The following is a 21,692-nucleotide window of genomic DNA, read 5'->3' as shown; positions in this document are numbered from 1 at the left end:
ACATTTTCCCTTTGGGCAATTTGCGTCTCGAGCTCAGATATATATAGCTATACCCATCTATAATATATATATATATATATATATATATATATATATATATATATATATATATATATATATATATATATATATATATATATATAATTAGAGCTGTCAAACGATTAAAATATTTAATCTAATTAAAAATGCAACTGTCATAATTAACTCAAATGGACTAAATCGTTAATCGTGAATTAATCGTGATTACTCACACATTTTTTATCGTTTCTGAATTTCCTTTTACATTTTTTGTCCTATTTTTCACCCATTTTAATGCTCTCATCAACATGGACTCATGAATCAGTTTTCTATGTGCCAAATGCAAATATTTACTGAAATAACAATTTCGATTTTCAGTTTTTCATGAACATTTTTCACTTGGAGCAGTTATTCACACATAATCTCTCACACAATATTACTATCCATCAACAGTGAAAACAATGTTTTGTCACACAACAGCTGCTTTAACAGCTTTTTTAATAAAATCAAAACGGAGCAATATAACATTATAAAGTGCACATCTAAGGAAAACTAGTACTCCGCCTATAGTGGATTTAAACCATGGTTGCATACTTCGTTTTTCTCAAGTTTACTTTGAACACAGCAGTCTGTTTCTGTATGTTTGTTGAAGAATAATGAGACACCGGACACCAGCGTTCTTTATGTGCCGCTGTATTCCAAACTGCCCGCCGTACAAAAAAGCGCACGCATTTCCCCCGTGCTGCTGGGGCAAACCATTCTGAACGGTGTGTGGGCGGGGGGGGGGTCACTCCCCCTAACACAGTCAGGCTATGTTGATTGTGTTGGTCCTTCTTTTGCGTAAGTCTCTCTACAGTTTTTGTGTAGACCTCATTTCGAATGACTACACTTGGTTCGATGACAACACTGGAGACGTTTTATTTTCGCTAGGTCGCTACCACTGTCAGACAAACACAGAGAAGCTCCACCCGCTCTTTTTACATGGACGCAGAACACTGTAACCTTCCATACAAAATAGTTCCAAACAAGTAACAATCGTGTCAGTGGCATACATCTTATACCTGTATGATACAGAGAGAGAGAGAGAAGAACAGACAACTTTGGTCTTGTCAGTGGAGCAATATGGCAACCTTTTAAAAGTAAACTTTCCATTCATAAACTCTTTAAGTATCCGTTTTCGGTGTCTCGCGCTGCCGTGGCTGGCAAAACAGACATTGGCGTGGACTTCTGCAGCGCGCTTGTTGTTTTGTTTCTGGTGTATTTACAGAGCAACGTAACATCCGCTTGTGACGTGTGCCGCGTTAATCTCGCGAGAAAATTTTTAATCCCGTTAAAATTCATTTAAATTAATGCCAATAAAAACGCGCTAAACTGAAAGCTCATATATATATAATTTTTTTAGAAAGTTGTTCACATGCAAGCACTTTGAAGTACAAAATATCTCTTATCAACTTTTGCCAGCTGTGTTAAAGTTAGCGGCTGCTGTTCAAGTGTCGTGTTTAAGGTTTGCTTTTCATCCATGCTAATCCCCTTCATTGATATTCAATGAGCATCAGAAGTGCACATTACCCCAGAGACGAGACTCATCTCCCTAAACAAAGTCAGTTTTTTTTTCTTCTTTCGCTGAAAGATTTTCACTCCTGAGTACTGCTTAATGTTAGGGACATGCTTATCAAGTTTTAGACTAATGGCACACTCACTGATGAGCACCACACCCCCCACCTTAAGAGCGGACAGTAACAACATTGCCTTTTGACAAATTGTGACATTCTCATTTATGTTGCTCAGCTAGCATGTTTCTATTAACGAAAGATAAGCGTGAGCATGTTGTCGTTGTATTTGTACTGTATCACGACTAAAACAACCAGTCTAATTTGATCTGAGGTGTGAGATAAGAGAGGAGAAATATCCAATTACCATCACGTCTACTTGGCTGCTCTAGTGAGAATATAGAAACAGTTATCATGTCAAAGACATTCCAGGCTGACTGGTGTTCTTTGGCGACGCAAAAGGTAGTTGGATGTTTGAAATCATTGTCTCTCTTTCTTGGGCTGAGCGGGGGTGGGGGATTATTTCAGATATCATTTAGTTGCCTCTATGACTTTGCCTGGGAGGGTGGTTGAAGGTTCTCCACATTGGAAACTGAAGCGAGAGGTCTTCCGCAGAAGACAGAACTCCGTCATGGTCAAATAATCCTAATTTGAATCTGCACAAAATTTCCGAAATGTTGAGGGCTCTCATTTTTCAATGCAGCATTGGCATAAAACCAGGACTGAAACATTTGTATGAAACATCCTGCGTAAAGTTCGTACTTCATTAATTTATTGGATATGCCCAAAATATGCCTTAAAAGAAGCATACGTAATGTGCTGCGTTCAGTATGTGACCCTCTGGAAAAAAAATTCAAATATTGATGGACAAAGTGGGCACAAGTGTGAAAGGTTTATCCCAGTCTGACCACTTTCTTTCACTCCATCCATCCTGCTTGTCATATTTGTTTTCTTTTTGGTACGATGTCAGCATGGGCCACCAAACAAGATTCCCTTCCGCAAAGCATTGTCCTCATGGGTCACCTTTCACAAAGCGTTAGCCAGCACGGCTCATGTACCGGACTGCTCTTGCATTCACCGTATGTGGATAGCCACAATCCAGGTGCTGGTGAGGAAGATACGACAAGATAAGAGAACAAATTCCCAATTCACAGCAGCAAAGTTATGAAAGGAAGAAGTAGAAGAACAAAATATAGGAGCTGCTGGAAAGGCAGCCACTCTCGCGGCGCGATCTTGACGTCAAAATAACACAACACATAAGACACAGACAGTCTTGCAATCTTAATTAAATTCAAATTAAATAAAATTGTTTAAAAGAGGAATGTTCAGCGGTACTATAACGCAGGCAAACAAACATTTCTTGGCAAACCAATTCTCAAAAAGAACACGCTCATTTTCTCAATATACTTTTTAAAAACAGAGCACTTTAAAAGCAACCAGCGCTGCAAGCAAAGTGCTGCACCAAAATCAGAAATACAAAAACAGGCAGCTAAAAAACATTAAATTAATCACTTTTTATTATTGTTTTTATTTCCTTGCAAAAATACTGATTCATACTGAGAGCTTTGCCCGATTTTGGGGGTTACCTCTTTCGAGGGGTACAGTATTAAATAAAAAAAAGAGAACGAGTGATTCAATGTCATTATGTAGTATTTTGCAAGTGATCCTAATGCTGTGGCTGGTCAGTGTATTATGACTTTACCATTAAAATTCATATATCATTCACTGAGAAATGAAGGACAATGTCAAAATCTTTGAAGAAAAGTTGGAAAAATCCAATCTGTAAATACAATTCATGTCATCAGTCAAATATCCTTTCACTGGAACATGACCAAAATGGAATGGGTTTTTCCTTTGCCTTGGTAAGTACTAAACCAAGAGAACATGAACATGCTGGAACCACCTTGATAGAGGAAATTAGAATTGCTGACTCAGTAGAGCGCACCCCTCAACCATGGCTGACAGTCCTGGCTCAGTCCCACTATACACACACACACACACACACCTTCATAAATTTTGCAGAACCCTGAATTTTGTCATCGAATGGCATGCGTTAATCACCGAGATATGAAAAAAAACACATCTGGATGAAAAAAAATCCATCTCGTGTTTCTCCTTTCAGAGGTGCAATTTCATTCCATTGTGCTGCGAACAAACAAATGGTGGCAATTCAGTTTCCCTTGCCTGTCACGTTGGCTAGCAGTAACTGTCAATGAAAAAAAACAAAAACATTTACCTCTTTGGTGGCTGTATCATTGTGAACAGGATGATCAGTTGGGAATCTTGTGTGAAAGGCTGCAAAAGCAAACCTGCCCAGGACACCACCTGACTGTAATAGGTTTCAAACTCATCAGGATCACTGAGCGTCCATTATCAGTCAAAGAAATCATACCGTATCTTAATCCTCATCTGTCAAAGTCAGTGATTGCTTGCAGGGATTTTGGCCCCCCTTTGGGGGGGACATGCTTTTGGACTGGGAGAAGGCTGAGAGAATGCTGACCCATCAAATGGCAATGAAAAAAAAATCACGACAATGGGACACCTACTATTATTATGAATGCCTTGATGGAGGCCTGCCGCTCATGAGATTGAATTTAACAACAAGATAAGAAAACCTTTATTAGTCTCGCAACGAAGAATGCTTTCAGCTTTGTGGAAAGGTGGTATTTTTCTAGGCGTTTCAAGCCCCAAAATAAATGAGCACTACCTGACAAACTGTGACATTTTCTAAAGGAGTGAAAGAAATACTGTAATTTTCAAGTAAAAACGGGAAATTACAGTCAGTATAATGTAGCTGGTACTCATTTAGATGTCAAATGCATTCCAGTCTTTTCTCTGAACTTGGAAAGTTCATTTCATAAACAAACTAGTTCACTTCATAGTTAAGCAATGTTCACCATTGCAAAAATGAACTACTATGCAGTTCTTTTTTACTTTTCCCTTCAATATGTTGCTTCAAGCTATGACTCTCAAAGGACGGCATTTCCCGTTTGTTTCCACCCATTCAGTCCCCCGCTAGTAGCTAGCTGCAGCTTTCACACTGCACTCTCAAAAACACAACTCACCTGTTATCTGAAGCTGTGCCATGGTTGCCTCTTACCTGAACCCTGAGCAACTCCCATGTCATTTTCAGTTGACACCAAGTAGCAAAATGGCCACCCCCTCAGATGGACACAAATAGGCAATATTAATCAGAGTGCTGTGTTTAGAATGGCGGACTGCAAAGAACATATTTTTGTCAAGAAAATTTGTGGGTTCACTTACTTTGAAAGCTTTATTGAGAAAGCACCGTCCTACCTGGAAGGAACTGAAAGTGCCCTAAATAGCTTTACCTCAGTCACGAAATGATTAACAATGGTGGCTTGGACTTCCATGGAAAGCTTTGGATCAACTCTTGAAACACGAGACCCAAGCACTTTTAAAATGTTTGTACATTCTTGGCACTTTTGGCCTGTTTTTATTTTTAACCTCTAAACAAGTGACTGAAAATGGTTCATTGGCGAGGAAGGTTATCTACCGCAACCCTCCAAGCTTTTGTGCATTTTGTTTTTTTTCGAGGAAAAACAACTGATTTTTTTCAATCCCTCAGAGTCCAATTAGGGCTACCAAGATACGCCGACTAGTCACGACGACGTCGACGATCAAAATAATCGTTTGTGGCAGCCCTGAGTCGGGCTACATTATTGCAGCTGTAGCTTGATTAACAAAGTGGCAATGCCTTCAATTAAAATCTGCTCTCTTCTAAAATGTAAACGACAGGAAATAAAACCTGTAATGATGATCCCATTTATCTATTTATTTATTATTTGGGTAGTCTTCAGCAAAAATCTATTGGACGCATCCTTTCATTAGAAAACCACTTGGCTGAGGGCAGGTTGCAAAATGCCCAACTGCACGCGTCTGCTCTCAACATGCAAGAATGAAGCCAGTTGTGTGTGTTTTGTCAGCAGAGACAGTTTTGACAGTGCTGCGTGCACACTTGGCAGAATGCGGCGAGACGCGCAAATGGAGCTCAAGTGTTTCCCAGGTTAATTAAAAGATGATCCCGTCTCAGACATCTGGCTGTGAAGTTGTCAAATTCAATGAGCAGAGACAAGTCAAAGACTTTCCAAGAAAAGGGAAGTTGCACTGGGGCAAGTGAGATGGAAACGGACATTTTCCCAGCTCAGTAGAATTCTTGTCAGCGCTGTCTCCACTAGCACCTGCCTGGAGACTCTGGCTCTAATTCTGACTTTGTGTTATTCACACTCCCTTGGAAAGATCAAATCTGTATTATTCTGTAAAACTAATTACAACCCAAACATCCTCAATGGTGCGCCAATGTAGGGCAAATCATCTTGAGTTTGTTTTCACTTAACCAGGTGAATTTCAGCATGTAAAGCGTCAGCTTCACTCATGGTTGTTGCTCACTTTTACTCAGTGACATTGCTAGTTTCCCGCTCCCTCCAAAGAGACGAGAGGTCGTCTCACAGTTGTCGGCAGGTGGCGACAAAAATGGTCTTCTTCCATCACTGCAGTTCTCTGTCCTTCCCGCTTGTTTTTCCAGGAGGGTCTTATTACTGGTACTTGAACGTTTACAATGAAGAACAAATTAATATTTGTTTGTTTTGTTTATTTTTGAACATTTGAAAATATACAGTAATAAATTGACAGAAAGTGAAGGTAAGTAAAATTGCGAGGAAGTCAAAGAAAACAGTCTTCATACCACACAATTATATGTTCAAAGGAGTAGGAAGAAGTGAAAAAAAATGTACTAATCGTACCCCTTGTTATGTAATCGTATATAAATTGATCATTTTTTATATTGATCAGAAAAGAAAAGGAAAGATTTGCACATAAACAAATGCTTTCACCCTTATGTGTACTATACTTACACTGTATCTAGTTTTACAACTTTTGGTTTGTATAGGAACTCCATACATACACACTCGAGCACATTTATAGGTTGATTTTCTCTTGCAAGAAAAGAAGGGCGTGCACATAATTTCACTCTGGGTTTTCACAAGGGCACCAGATGTTGTTCAGTCGATCGTGTTCAAGGTGAAATTTCAATGTTATTGGCGGCATACGTGTATGTGGACACCACACCAGTGTTGTTGTTGTTTTTTTGTAATTCAGTTAAAAGCACTTTGTCATGTTTTTACACAAATAGCCACAGCCAAAATGAATTGTAATTTTCTTGAACGCAACTTGCCGATGTTTGGATGTTAAGTACCCCAACGTTTTCAAATGCAAGGACAAATGTGACAATGTTCACTTGCCAAAGAAAGCTCTGATTTGTTATGCGCATAACGGTATATGTTATCCAGCAGTTGTAGGCTTTCAGTGCACCCTCTCTTTCTTGCATTCGTGTCGCCATTGAGGACTCTCAATGAGGCACAAATTGGAAACACCACCACATTTTCTTTGCTGTCTGTGTCTAATAGGGATGTGAATCTCAGCACTGAGGACGATTCGATACACATCTCGATCCACTGCCAGCGATGCAATACTTAAACGATACATGGAATTTTCTGGCGATACGATGCGATACGTTTCACCGTCGTCACGATGTGATACGATTCGATACACATTACGTTCAAATCAATGCGATCCGATACGATACAATGCAATTTGTTGCGATATTGTGCAATTAAACATGATGCAAATAAGCAAAGAAAAAAAGCTTTTAAAAAGCTGGAATTCAGTATGGTATTACAAAAAGGATACCACTTTATTCCTTATAAACAGTAGAACTTGTAAAACAACTTATTTAAGCCCTTTCACAATTGGGTTTTGTGCAAAGAAAATGTAAACAATTTGGCACCTGAGACTCACAGCTGTTGCTATAGTGTAACTATGTGTGTCTATTCTCACTGAGTGTCTTATATGAAATACAATAATAATAATAATATATTATATATATATATATATATGAATCTATAGCGCAAGATGTCCACCCATCCACTATAAGTGCAACTCTTTGCGCACTGTTCAGCGACACAGTAATCTCACTTCTCACTTTGTTGTACACATCGGGAATATGTTTGTAAGTGAACACAGACCTGTCTGGTATTTTATACCTGGCTTCCAAAACGTGCACGAGCTGTCTGAAACCCTCGTTGTCCACCACGCTAAGGCTGGAGGTCTTTGCATATGAAATAAGCAGTGGCCTTAGTTATAGCCATTGCGCGGTCACAGTGAGTTGCAAGGGGACTCCCAAAATAAGAGGCAATTTTTTTCTGATCCTGACCTGGTTTACCAAGAGTTTCTCCGGTGTCCGACGAGGAACTGGGCGGGGAAGCGGGGGAGCGGGAGGGAAACTTGTCGGTGATCTGGTGCCATCGTTTTAAGTGGGTCTGCATATTTGTGGTGCTGCCGTTGTATGGCTTCTTAGTGCGACATTCCTTGCAAATTACAGAGATTTTATCAAGCTTTCCGTCTTTCTTTTCGAAGCCGTAGTATTTCCAAACATAAGATTTGAATGTTGCGGCTGCATTAAATATAGTACTTTCCTTGCTGCTGCTTGCACTAACTTCCATAATGTTTCGCTCGTTGGGTACTCTGTACTGGACTGTATGTGACGCACGGCTACCGTCCGTATTCAACACAAAACACAAAGCAATGATGGTGCATTCATTGCGCCTAGGAAAGGGCAGATATGTGACGTTTAACATGAATAAAACGGCGCTTAAATCGGATTTTACCGATACCCATCAATGCATCGTGATGAATCGCGATTTCACCCGTCAATCGCGTCGTACCCAGTGAATGAGCCGATGCACTTGGATCGCGCATGTGCGCATCGATGTATCGATTAATATCGATTATTTTCCACACCCTTAGTGTCTATATGCAGATATGCTGCACATGCACTTCCATTTCAGAAGTGTCCCTCAGCATAAAAAGAGGGACCTTGCAGACTGGCTATAGTGACGCAGGCGGCCATAGAAGTCTGCCGTTAATGGCCATCTCGTGGCTTCCCAACGAGCCATGACAGGGTGTCTTTATCGCTGGCTCTCTGCTGACGACAAAGGCTGTGGCAGGCCATCTTTTTCTTTCGAGGAGAATCCATTCATCCCCAAGCTGCCCAGATACTTCGAGAACACTTGCATATGCTATTTCGAAGTGCTCTTAAAAATACGAATGTGAGGAAGGAGAGTTGCCCTCAAAGAAGGACAAAACACGGAGAAGGTTGTATGGGCTCCAAATGATCCATTCTTTCAAAATGAGTAAAATCAATCCTGTGGGACTTTCATAACTTGGGAAATTGGGAGTCATTTCACACTTCAAAAAAAGAAGATGAAGTGCAATATGTCCACCGCAAAACAGAGCTGCGTACTAAAACACCACATCTACGATCCCCCACATCAGGTTATCTATTTGATGTTAGCTAACTTGCCTTGCTCTGGAGTGCGATTTCGCAAAGGGTAGGTTTATTATGGGAGACTTGTCAACGTGGGAGAGCCCAGCCGGGACTTGTTCTGGCTCTTAAGTTAAAATCCTTTTGTCAAGTTCACAGCTTCTGATCACATTAACTGTTGCTTGTGAGAAGATAACATTAACCCCAGGACACAATATGAGGGACACCCACAGCTGAGTTCGTGGACCACCGACCTCCAGCAGGAGCTGCCAGATACCTCCGGAATGAACTGTGTGTTCTCATTGAAAGTCTCCTCGACTGAAACTGTTGTGAAATGTGCAAATATCGTGAATTCGAAGATCGTGTATTAGGCCTCGCACATATGATACAGTGAATGTCATCGGGGCAATCGCTTAGTTATTAAAGTAGAATGTCACTCAGTTATTGAATACTAATCCATCCAGTTACATCATTTCACCATTCCCGTGTGAATATACGAATGGGCCACTTTATGAAGGAAAAGTGTGGCCCCAATGCACATAAAGTTAAGTGCCCCTGCTCTAAATCAGAGTGTCTCCTTACAACATGGCAATGGCGGTGTCCTCGGCAATCAGCTGATGGTCACTTGGCCTGCACTGTGAACGTGATCACCTCTCTGTCTCTCTCTGTCTCTGTGTGCTTTTTCTTTATCTCCACTCCAAGCTTGATCAGTGCTTGGCTGAAATGCGGCCCACAGAATAATTATGGATCATTTGTTCATACTCATTTGATAGTCTTTAACCGTGAATCCTTGAGGCGCTGCGCTCCTTTTCAAGGACTTTCAGTCACTTTCCATCTGCTCCTATCCATTTCACACAATCTTGCAGCTTCTGGATCTTTCACTTAATGGCTTGCTGAAGCAGAAGGCACGGCTGGGAGGGTTAGCGTCTCTAATCAAGGTCACAATCCCAAATGCCATCAGGAACGTGTGATTTATGAGTTTGCACTGTTTCTAAAACGGAGTGAGTCTTTATTTATATATTTCTTTATTTATTTTGACTTCTGCCTGCGCAGTAATCAATTCATTTCCCATAAGCTCTGCTTGTGCTGACTGCCCAAAATCCCCCACTTAAATTAGTCAATGCATTCAAAATGGAATTTGGCCTCGTTTTCGTTAAAAAAAACGAGGCAAGAATTTTTTTTTTCTTGCCACGGTGGTGACATTATTTTAGTTGGATCACATGCAAATTTTGCGTGCGATGTAATCTGTAAATATCGGAAGTTTGCTTGAATGGTCTCTGTTCAAATAACTGTTGCTGAAAGGAATTGACCCGGTAGTTCCTAAAATATAAGGCTTCAAACAAAGGTGACCACGCCCCTTTTTTTAGGAACACATTAAAATTCGGTTGGTCACAGCTCCCAAACCCCCATTCGCCCTAGGCTAGTTCAATTACGTGCCTTGCTCTCGTTAGGGTTGGAGGCAGATGGCTGCTCTGGTTGCTCACTGCAGGTAGATTTATTCTGGTTGAGGCAGTGACATCGGCATCCTGCCACTTGTTTCCTGCATGGGGCTACTTATACATGTGCATGGGACTTAATCCCTTCTCCACGTTGTGTGTAATTCCATTTTTCTTTGTCTTTCTCCCATTTTCGCTGTACACCACGTACATCCCTCATTTCTTTCCTTGCCGTTTCATACCCTCTGCTATGCCACCTGTGATTTAATTATGTCACCTGTTCAAAGTTAACCTGATAGTAGAGAGTTATGACTAGTCCTGCCAATTTCCCAGCAAGCCATTGATGTTCATTGCTGACTTTCATGCTATGACTTTAATGCAAGTCTCGGCTCTGCTGCTTCTCAAAGATGACTTCATGTCTGCATTACTTTTCATCTGGGATTAACTCACATAATTGTCTGTTTGTGTTGAAAGCAGAACAACATATCAAGGTATAAATAATTTCCTCTGCAATGTGCTGTTTGCTGGGACAGTGTAAACATGTGCATGGCAGCTGCTGTCCACCCAGACAGTGTTTCAAAAGGCTCAAAAGTGCCACCATAAGGTTGGGTGGCACTGTGCATAACACTGCCAAGGCCAAACATGGATACCTACTGTACCTACCTGCTGCATATACTTTGTTCCCTGGCAAATTGTCAAATATGTAAAAAGTACCAGTAATGCCTGTGAATATTCTCATTCATCCAGGTTATTTTATTCTCAGGGCCTGGAATCATCCCAACAGGACTGTTCTGGTTGTCTCTGAAGATGATTCACCTCTCCTATCTAAGCCGGCTTCATCAGTTCATGGAACAGGCTAGTTTGGATAGCACAAGCCTGTGGGAAATTCAAATATTGATCCACCAAGGAAGAAGTAGTGCTGTCCGAATTAGCCTGTCGCATGAACTGATAACTTGAATGAGAGGCGAATGATTTCGTAATGTAAAAAAACAAAACAAAAAAAACGTGTGTGTGTGTGTGAGTGCAAGAGAATGACAGTGAGAACAAAGCGGCTGAGAAACCAGAGGAACGCACACAACATTGTGACCTCAGCAAACTCGCTTGTCAGAAATGAGCAGACGTGTGCGCGCGTGTGTGTGTGTGTGTGTGTGTGATGGGGGGTTCTGGACCTCTCTCTTTATCCACTAACAAATGGAATGAATCCTGAAATGTCATGCTCGTGAATCTTACAATTGTAGAATGAATCACAATCCTGTGTTTGTGGACTGGGATGGTCACCCAGTTGCTGGCCAATCTGCTCACCTTGTACAAATGTGTGCATTTTTGCATGCTCAAAACAACTGAAAATAGCCAGCACCAGTTCAATAACAGCTCTTTTTGAAAGGCCATGCATAACTTCGGTTTCTGAACACGTCTTCTTTTTTTTTCCAACTACTTTGCGCTATACACGCTGAGGTGGATTCAAGTAAAGCAGCCACAACAGATCCTCGGCAGAGTGCATTCTTTTGCTTTTGCCCAGCTGGATGAGTTGGTGTGGAAGGATTGCTCCCCTGCCCGGCAAGGGATAAATTAAGCACAAAAAATTGGAGTCTATCTACGGAGTTCAGTCTCCGGGCAATGCTCCAGCCCTTGGAGCCAATTGCTCAAATGGAAATGAAAAGAAAGGGGACAATTTGTCAAACTTACATTTACAAATCGATGAAGGTGGTCCCGACAGCAGAAAGCGCTACGGAGGGGCTGAAGTGGAATGCTTCCAAAAGCTTTGTTTGAGCTGATAAGCAACATCAATTTACCAAGCAGCAACACGGTGAGTAAAGTTTACATCAGACCAGGGCCAAGGCTGCAGCTAATGTGAGAGAATGTACACGGTGCCTTCAGATACACTCTTCCAAATGATGTTGTTTATATATGCTGTAAATTTCAGAGAAGGTTTTGAGCATAGTTAAAGGAAATTGGATTATTTACAGGGGCGGCGTGGTTGTTCGACTGGTTAGCACGGCCACCTCACAGGTGTGATTGTGACATCCAAGAACATGGTTGGTCCTCTGTGTGTGCCCTGCGATGTACTGGCAAGCAGTTCAGGGTGTGCCCTGCCTGCTGACAGCTGGGATAGGCTCCAGCATGCCCCCCGTGACCCTCGTGAGGATAAGTGGTTCAGATAAAGTAAAAGAATCCATCCGTCCATCCATTAAGTACGTTTATAGAAATATTGCAATTGTTTTCAAGGTCAAAATGCCAAGTTCATTTCTTTATTGTGGATGTTTGCACAATCTTCTGCGAGACACCGTGCAACCACACACCGCAGAAAATACCATGGAAGCTTTGGCTGCTATTGGTGTGAAGGGAGACAACTCAGCGTGGCCACCATCATCGCCTGATTGCAACCAAACAGAGAGCCCGTGGGGCATTTTTAAAAAGGAAGAAAGTGGCTTCATATGCAAGCCAGTGGCACTTTCTCCAAGTATTCAGCAGGGTGTTGTTCAGCGGCACTTGGAGCAAATCCTTTGCTTTATATGACAAACAAGCCTGTGTGTTTTAGGAGTTTTGAAGGTCAGCGTGATTTATCTTAATTCTACTATCTGTGTTTACGATGAGGTGCTCAGAGGCTAGACATTGCAGTGCGCTGAATCCATCCGAGACATCTGCACACTTTTCAGTGTTTATTGCACATCATCTTTTATTTCAACAGCAGATCAGATCAGCAACGACAGAAGCACTCTTGGGAAACTGTAAGTGAGGGCAGGGTGCGTGGCTTGTGTGTGTGTGTGTGTGGGGGTGTGGGGGTTGTTCCTGTGGGACAGTCTGCTGTGTTTGCCGTACATGCGGTACATCACCTCAGCTTCAGCCTAGATAACCTGCCAACCAACGGCTCTGTCATCTGGACGTGCTTCGAGCTAGGGGAGCCCAGTGTTTACAACTGCTCTCATGCCCACATCACACAGGGCATAAAACTCCTCCACTATAATAAATTCATGCTATCACACCAGGCATGAGTCGTAGTTTGCTTCAGCACATTTAGTGATACCACAGGGCTCGAATGAATTCTCTCCCACCGCACATCTATTGAGCCTGGGCATCAAGACTATCCAACCGGCCAGTGTTATCAGTGCAGTGCTATTGATAATGAGCCTTGTGGGGCAGGTTGGTGTGTGCATGGTGGACCTGTCCAAGGCGTTGGCGCCATAATGAGGAGCCTGTGTTTGAGGTGCAGGTTGCCGACTGGAGCAGGGTCAGCCTTGGAGCTTGCTAAAAAAAAAAGGCATATTTTTGTGTGCTCATTTCGTCCCGCATGATCCATCATTGCTGCACCCAAGTGGGGGCCACTTCCTGCAATGTTAATTGGCAGGAGTGTTCCGACTCCATCTGTGCAAATATTCCTGATGCAAGCAAACATTTGTAGATCGTAGACGGGTTTGTGAAACCTTCACTGTCAGACCTTCATATGTGCAGTGTGTGTTGGTCAAAATAATCAGATTGATGGTGTGTCCAAATTCTTAAATATTGCTGAATTAGATCATGAGGAGGTGTCCATTGAATTTTACCATATCACGGAAATAGAAAATGTGTTTTTTTTTTTTTTTTGTCTAACCTAGATTTTTCTGATACCTTCTTGTTCTGGGCTGGCGTCCAGTTCAGGGGGTAGTCTGCCTTCCGCCTGAAGTCAGGTGCTGTAGGCTCCAGCAACTCCCCGCGACCCTCTTCAGGATAATACCTGCAAAACTGAAATGAGTTAATGATTTGATAACCTGGGTAACCAAGTGTTTCAGAAAAACACCCGTGGACTACTTTGGACCAGCGTATCGTATTAAATGTGTCAAAGCTTGTGCAAGATAGACCAGACTGAAATTGATTTGTTTCGCTGTTAAAGGTGCCAGGAGCTCATTTTCAAATGTGGTGAAAAAGTATAAATCATCAGCATTTGCGCCGCCAGTGCAAATATAATTTATATGGAATCTAAATACAGCAGTGTAGCTGTGCGGCAGTCACCTCTAGACAATTATATGGTGGATGAAAGTGAAACATTTGCAAATGACTGGGCTTTAGGTTCACAGTGTTGCAGGTTCTCAAAAAAACTAAAACATCAAACACCTGCAAACTAAATTGTTATTTGCTTTTGAGACCATAAGTAAGACAACAGAACACTCACTGCGCATACCTCTCTAGCTTTTTTGCATGCATTTATGTCATTTTGTTTGGTTTTTTTCATAATGGTGCCTGTCTTGTTCTTAACTCGTTCTTTGCTACAGACCTTTTATATTTGTCAACTGGAGTCCAGCCGTTTACTGACACTAAAATATCTATACGTTAAGTATGTTTTTAAGCAAGTCAGAGTGAAAGAGGGTCTCGTCCAGCTGTTCTGTGAAATTCGTGTTTCTAAACCAATGTAATTGCTAACAAGTCCCTGCAGATGGCAGCTTTGCAATGTTTAAGATTTGAGATTAGCACAGTTTTTGAGTTGAAGATAAAGACACCGATTAGGCGGTGAATCTCGGCTTGTCACGTTGATTTACTAGAGAGGGATAGGAATGCCGTCACATTCAAAGTCGGACAAATATATATGGTCATCACACTCAGAGTATATTGTATAAACACAGGATGTGTTGCAGCATGTTTAAAAGAAAAAGTCCCCGATGTTCACCATACAGCGAATCGGCATCACTCATGGCACTTTTCACATTTATATATCTGTTAATATGTTATTTTGCCATCAATAGGTCTTTCTCAGCATTGTTTTTGTTTTATAATTTGAGCTGTCACAAAAAGCACGACATATTTGCATCAGGCATTGTTCTTCTAAACATACTTCTTTTCACAAAGATCTAATTTTTACTGATCATTGGTCAAAAACTTTTTTTCTTAAACCAGCTATGTTCTACTGCTTCCTACAAAGGAAACTTTTTTGATGAAAAGATAAAACTATACTCATTGATGATAAGGTAGGTTCAGTGCGTGTACTGTCACAGGAGACACACTGTTCTGTGTGTCTTGAAAGAGCCATCAAAATTCTTTGGTAATATGGGTAACTTCTTTGAAAACGGATTGAGTTAAAGACGAGGCTGAAATTGAGTGAAAGTGAAAAGAAAAAGTCAACTCGCTTGTCTTCTTCAGTGTTCGTGCCATCACCAAATGATGAGTGAACACATCAGTCTGCATTTTGTCTGCTTTTGAGAACTGAATTCACTGGACTTCCTCTTTCATGTCTGCTTACTTTCCTTGGCAAACCTGTACCACTACGATGCAGGCAGGCCATGGATCCCGGATTGTAAATAATGCTAATTGAGAGAGCTCTCTCATCCACATTCTTGGAATAACAAATAAACATAATAACTGAATCAACATGCCAGCCTATAGTGTGTACATTAGCATAAAGACCCATTTTCATGAGGAACCCTACGTGTAATGCTATTGATTTTCAGCTTGAGCTTGATTAATATAAGATTATTCATTTCCCTGCTGCCCCGCGTTGAGCGGTGATTTTCATTTGCAGCCTCCACATCCACCAGACTGAAAGTAGATGCTTACGTTCGTCGATTTGTGACACTGAAACCAGTGTTGATACCACCACTGGATGGCAATTTCCACTCAAAAGCAAGCTATTGATTCACAACATCGTACATGTTGTCGAGCCTGTAGTTCATCTGAAGCTGCCAGCATATGATGGATGCTTCTCTGCGTTGAGAGAACTCCCAAGTCCGTATGTTAGAAGAGGGATTGCCTTTTGCCAAGACTCTCAACTCGGCTGCTGTGAGACCGGAATAATGTACGAGGAAATCAACCCAGTTTCTATGGTGACAAAAGTCATCTTACATACTTACTTAAAGAGACATGGGTGGTGCAAAGAGGAAGAGAGGAATGAAATCAGAAAAGCAAGGAGCCTGCTACTGTTGGCCACATTACAATGCAACCTCCCGAGATAGCAATGCTGAGTTTTGATAGACACTTTCAACAATCTATTCATTTAACAAACACCTGCTGAAGTGTTTCCGAACATGAAATTAGATATAATTAATTACATGAAAGTAAATTATGAGATCTAGTGATGAGAAATATCTTCTGAACCACTTGATCCTCACAAGGGTCGCGGGGGGTGCTGGAGCCTATCCCAGCTGTCTCCGGGCAGTAGGCTGGCAATCGGTTGCCAGCCAATCGCAGGGCACACAGAGACGAACAACCAACCACGCTCACACTCACACCTAGGGACAATTTTAGAGTGTTCAATCAGCCCTGCCGCGGATGTTTTTGGAATGTGGGAGGAAACCGGAGCACCCGGAGAAAACCCACGCAGGCACGGGGAGAACATGCAAACTCCACACAGGGAGGCCGGAGCTGGAATCGAACCCGGTACCTCTGCACTGTGAAGCCGACGTGCTAACCACTGGACTACCGGGACGGCGGCAAATGTTGTGTCAAGGTTAATGTGAGGTAAAAAAGTATCGAGATTAGCTTAGCATTTCCATATTGTAGCTACCGATTCATATGTATTCATAGCTCTTGCTGGAGTAAGAAATAAGAAAACCTTTATTTGTCTCACACTATAGCAATTCCCAAGTTATGTCATATTGTAGCGTAGACTTCTCTCAAACACACTATTTCTGGTACAATATACAGTTGTTACTTTATTTTTCATCAAGCCCTCAGCTATGGAAGACAATCATTGGCACAATCTACGCCATCCCCCAATTAATCCGCTAGATTGAGGTTTGTGAAGGAATTCATTCCTCAATGTGATTTTCTAGCCCTTCTCTGTTGTTGGATCTGTTCAAACACTTGACAGGAAGTATGTAGTATGATGTTGAAGGTATTTCCTGGTTACTGTGTACAATCACCTTGCGTGCCCCTTAACCTCCACCACTTTTAGGACCCCTCCAGAGGACATGTCTAACATCAAAAGAAGAACTGTTATCTCAAGTATCTGTGTTGCTGCCATCACATCAAAGCTTAGAACGAAGACCACAGAGGGTAGTGGTGGTCTGGTCTCACCTCGCCACTCCCAACTTTTGGCCAGCCATACCGGATCAGATGACATGTTGATTTCTTTGTTTCCGGGATTTGCATAACTGCCTTATCATGTTGTCTCTATACATACTCGTGACTATTTTTTTTTCTCCGCTTCCTGACAAAATCTGAAACTCTCAGAAGCCCAAAGAGATTTGTATTCTGATGTGATAAACTGCAGAAAAGACGACGTGGTGTTGGGTCTTTATTCCACCTTAGAGAGAAATAAAAGAACCTGTGTCCAAGGAGGCCCATCAGGAAATGGACAGCTTCCCTCCTCAACAGGTTCCACTATGCATGTTAAATAGGGTGACCAAACGTCCACTTTTTTATACCCTGTCTGGGCACCCCGGTGGCAGGGTTGTAAGTTCATGAAAATGTCTGGGTTTCATTGTTTTACACGGGACCAATTAGTACATGTAGAGTTAGTGGCTGGTGGCTAGCAAGCAGCAAACTTTGCCCATGACCTGCACCACATCCATGTATGAAACACTTACTTGCCACTTGATTTGTGGTGACATCCTGCACTCCTCCGGCGCCGCTCCCACCAACCCTGCAAACATTGGTTACAGATCACAAGTGAAGTCACCATTTCCCAAAATATGGACAAATGGATGTTTGAGATGGAGCTCGATGCCTATTCAAAGGCACATACGGATGAGTCATCTCTCAATGGGGCCACAAATGGAATGAAAGCTGTCCTCCTGTGCGGAAGAGTCACAAACATATCAAAAGTTTAATATGCGTGAACAGGATCAGATAAACCCCAATAAATGGCCCGAGAGAGGGTCATTAATAAATACGAGCAGAGATGGAAATTGTGGGACCGTTTTACAGTCTGCCCTTCCTTTCTAATTTAGACATGACTCACCTGCCTTTAGCATTCTATTACAACGATCTGGGCTGGCTTTTACTAGCCTTTTTGTCTTCTTGGTGACTTTGCATAGCTGGTCTGTAAAGTATGGCGGTTGTGTCGACTGTGAGTCACTTCATTTGCATGCTCATCATATAGCGACGTGGATGACATAAACAGCAGTAGGCTGACACTTTTGTCTAAAAGTTCTCATTTTCCAGGCGTTTACTGTACAATCAGTGCTTCTGGTACATTTTCCTAGATTCAGCTTAATCAAATTCTGCTTCTTGTGTGAACATTATTGAAAGCACTTCATTTGCCAATTAGCCAGCTGTTCCCCAGTTAAATAATGAATATGCTAATTGTAAAACTGGGGGATATGTTGTCTTTTGAGTTGCAGCAGTGACAATTATACAACTCGGGGATATTAGCACTCATGTATGCTGTTTTTGTGCTTGTTTTGTCAGCAGTGTCACTCCATTAGGCACACCGGTTCAGTCTAATGAGCGCCAAACCACAAGCGATATCAAATACGGTCCCTTCATGAAGATAATAATGCTTACTGTCTGAGGGTCTGTTTTTCCACGTTCATTATCATGGTAGAACTGCAGTGTATATTACTTAACCTGGAGCTGTTTCTATTTTAGTTTATTTATTTATTTTTCAGGCAACAAAATGACGGCTGGAATGGGCTCCAGCACCCCCCGCGACCCTAGTGAGGATCAAGCGGTACAGAAGATGAATGAATGAATGAATGAATGAATCAGGCAACAAAATAAGGATACTAGAATTTCCACAAGAGCCACTGTGGAACTTGACCCCATGGTGTGTCTGACAGTATGCTGTACATGCTGGGATTGGGGATAAAAAAACAATGCTTCACTTCGACAAATCGAACCTGAAAATTGCATGTGTTGCAGCACACATACACGTGCACATTGCTGTCATCCATCAGCATGTGCATGAGGGCTAGGCATATGAGCACAGTAACAGATGCTTCTCCAAATGCGGATTGCAACATTCAGCTGCACTCAGCTGTATAAATAAGCATGTAGCTCTGCTTCACAGTCTACCATCTCCCGGCGGCTTAATTGCAACCGTCAGCCACTGAGGTGCATGTTTTCATACGTGATTTATGAGCACAGGTTGGCAAACAACTTCAAGTGCAACATTGTGATGCGTAAAAATATACAGAGAACAATCGATACGGACTTTTTAAAATTGCATCGCAATTCCTAAGTACTTTCTCATATCCAATATCACTTGTATCGTTCTGATTTTTCAAAGTGACCGACGTCATTTGTCTTTATAATGGTTATAAATTATTCATTCATCAGGTTCTGATAAATACCCAGAAACTAAGACGTTTTTGACAAGCAGACACAAATATGAACAAAACTGTTGGTACAATAACAAAATGAACTGCACAAGTCGCTTTGATTTGTACCCTTTGAGCTTCACAGTGTTGGCAATGTCAGAGGAAAGAGCTCTTTGAGTGGTATTTTTGCTGGTGTGATATGACACGAGTCCACCCGGTGCTGGCATCGTCCAGCCGTGCTTGGCCGGGTTGCATCGACAGTTGGTGGTGGCTTCTGCCGGAGCGCGAGCAAGAGCCCACGGCACACATGATGTCATTACAAAAAAAAAAAAAAACTGAAGAGGTAGAAGTGTAATATCATTGCACAATGGAGCCAACAACAAGGATGAGGATGAAAGGCTTGATTGGGTCAATGGGTGTGGGGGGGGGGGGGGTAGAGTGGGCAGAGTCAGCGTAGTTGCTCAGTGAATTAAAATTCTGAGAATGTAATTTGGAGATGAGAGAAGAGAGAGGGTGCTGAACCCAGTCGATTCTATCACACTTTTTACCCGGCATCATTATGAATTCAGTTGCAATGGCTGAAGAATGCGCTTTCGGGTATTTATTTTCCTCTTTTCTCATCTATGGCATCAGTGGTAGCATACGCCCATCAGGAATCGTAATAGCATCACCCCTCTGTTCGTGATCCTCCATGAAACAGGAAATAGTCTTCAAACAAAAAGACAAGATTTCATTCTGGAATTTTGACTCATGATAGTGAGTGATCTCTGAAACTGAGCTAATGCTGGCATGAAGCCTTTTCCACACCTTTACAATGTTTGCAGTCTCTCATAGTGGTGCCTCAACTGACGACTTTAATTTGTTCTTTGAGCTATCATATTTCCCCATTGAAATAAATGGAAGCACATTTTTACATGCCCCCGATAAGGTTGTAATATGATTTTAGTCTGATCCTCCTATCTTGAAAACTTGCAGTCATACAATGTGGAGAATCAAACAGTCTGTGCAACATGCTTAATTCATTATGCAGCTCACTTCATGTGCACGTCTTAGCCGCTGGGGAATAGCATCATATAAATGCCTGCGTACAGACATAAATGAGGAAGACAGTCACAACTTTTCAATGAGATGCATTAGTGTTCATTGTTTTTCGTGGAGGATAAAGAATATATTCCTTTGGGAGCTTTGTTCCTACATGCCTTGATTAAATGGTTATAACGCTTGAAAAGTGATGCTAGTTGGTTAGCCTATCTTTTGCATTGTGGGTTATCATTAAGCTAACAGACTTTCATATAAGACAGTTATCTGTTTGCTCTAAATACATGGTGTGCAAATCTATATAAAAAATCGTAAATTGAGGTACCACCGGAGGGCTGAGCGATTTTGAAAACTCATCAAATTTTTTTCCCCCCTCTCAATATTGGAATTGCAATTTAATAGGGGATCTTTTGCGATTTAATAGGCCCTCTTCCCATGTATCTATTAACAAACCCGAGCAGTAAATAAATGTATCACACCAAACAATATGAGATTTATTATCCATAATTTTTGCGGGTCTCCTGGTTAGGTTTATGCTAAAATAAAGAATGCTGAGCAACGAATGAATATTTTAATCCACATTATCTTTCTCCTTCCATTGCAGTTGTTCGTTAGTTTCAGACTTTGACTTGCAGTCTTTTAAAGATCGTTTGAGCAACAAAGATTTGCAAGTATGTGAGCACAGAGCAAATATCGTTGTTTCGTTTTTGCAACTGTTTGCAATATTGAACGAACCCTGACAACAAACAAACAAACAAACAAACAACATTCTACCAAGCGAGATTGACATAAACCTAAATCAGGAAATCTTGAATCAAATCAAATCAGTGGTTCTTAACCTGGGTTCGATGGAACACCAGGGGTTCGATAGAACACCAGGGGTTCGGTGAAACGGTCTCGGGGGTTCGACGGAGCCTTTGCCTTGGAGGTTAAGACACACCCAACTCAAGGTGTCAATTAGTTATGACATGCGTGCTTGGCCATCACTGGCTGCAGATGATCATTACAATGCTTGCCCAATCAGCGCTGCGGGAATTTTAGTTCGCTCAGTAGTCAGCATGTGACTGTCGTGATAGTACGTCGTGTGATTATTATTATTATTTTTTAATGTTTTAACACATGCTATGTCGAACAAAAAACG

At 41.7% G+C, this 21,692-nt stretch overlaps 1 protein-coding gene across 5 annotated transcripts in view; it reads left to right on the top strand.

Moving 5' to 3' along the window:
• The window catches only part of LOC127595426 (neural cell adhesion molecule 2-like), a 188,390-nt gene that overhangs the window by 96,683 nt on the left and 70,015 nt on the right, over positions 1-21,692 (top strand). The gene's annotated exons all lie outside the window — the stretch shown is intronic.

The sequence above is a fragment of the Hippocampus zosterae genome, chromosome 2 (assembly GCF_025434085.1).
Source record: "Hippocampus zosterae strain Florida chromosome 2, ASM2543408v3, whole genome shotgun sequence".
NCBI lineage: Eukaryota > Metazoa > Chordata > Actinopteri > Syngnathiformes > Syngnathidae > Hippocampus > Hippocampus zosterae.
Note: the sequence above shows the minus strand (reverse complement) of the source record. Positions and strands in the feature narration are given on the sequence as shown.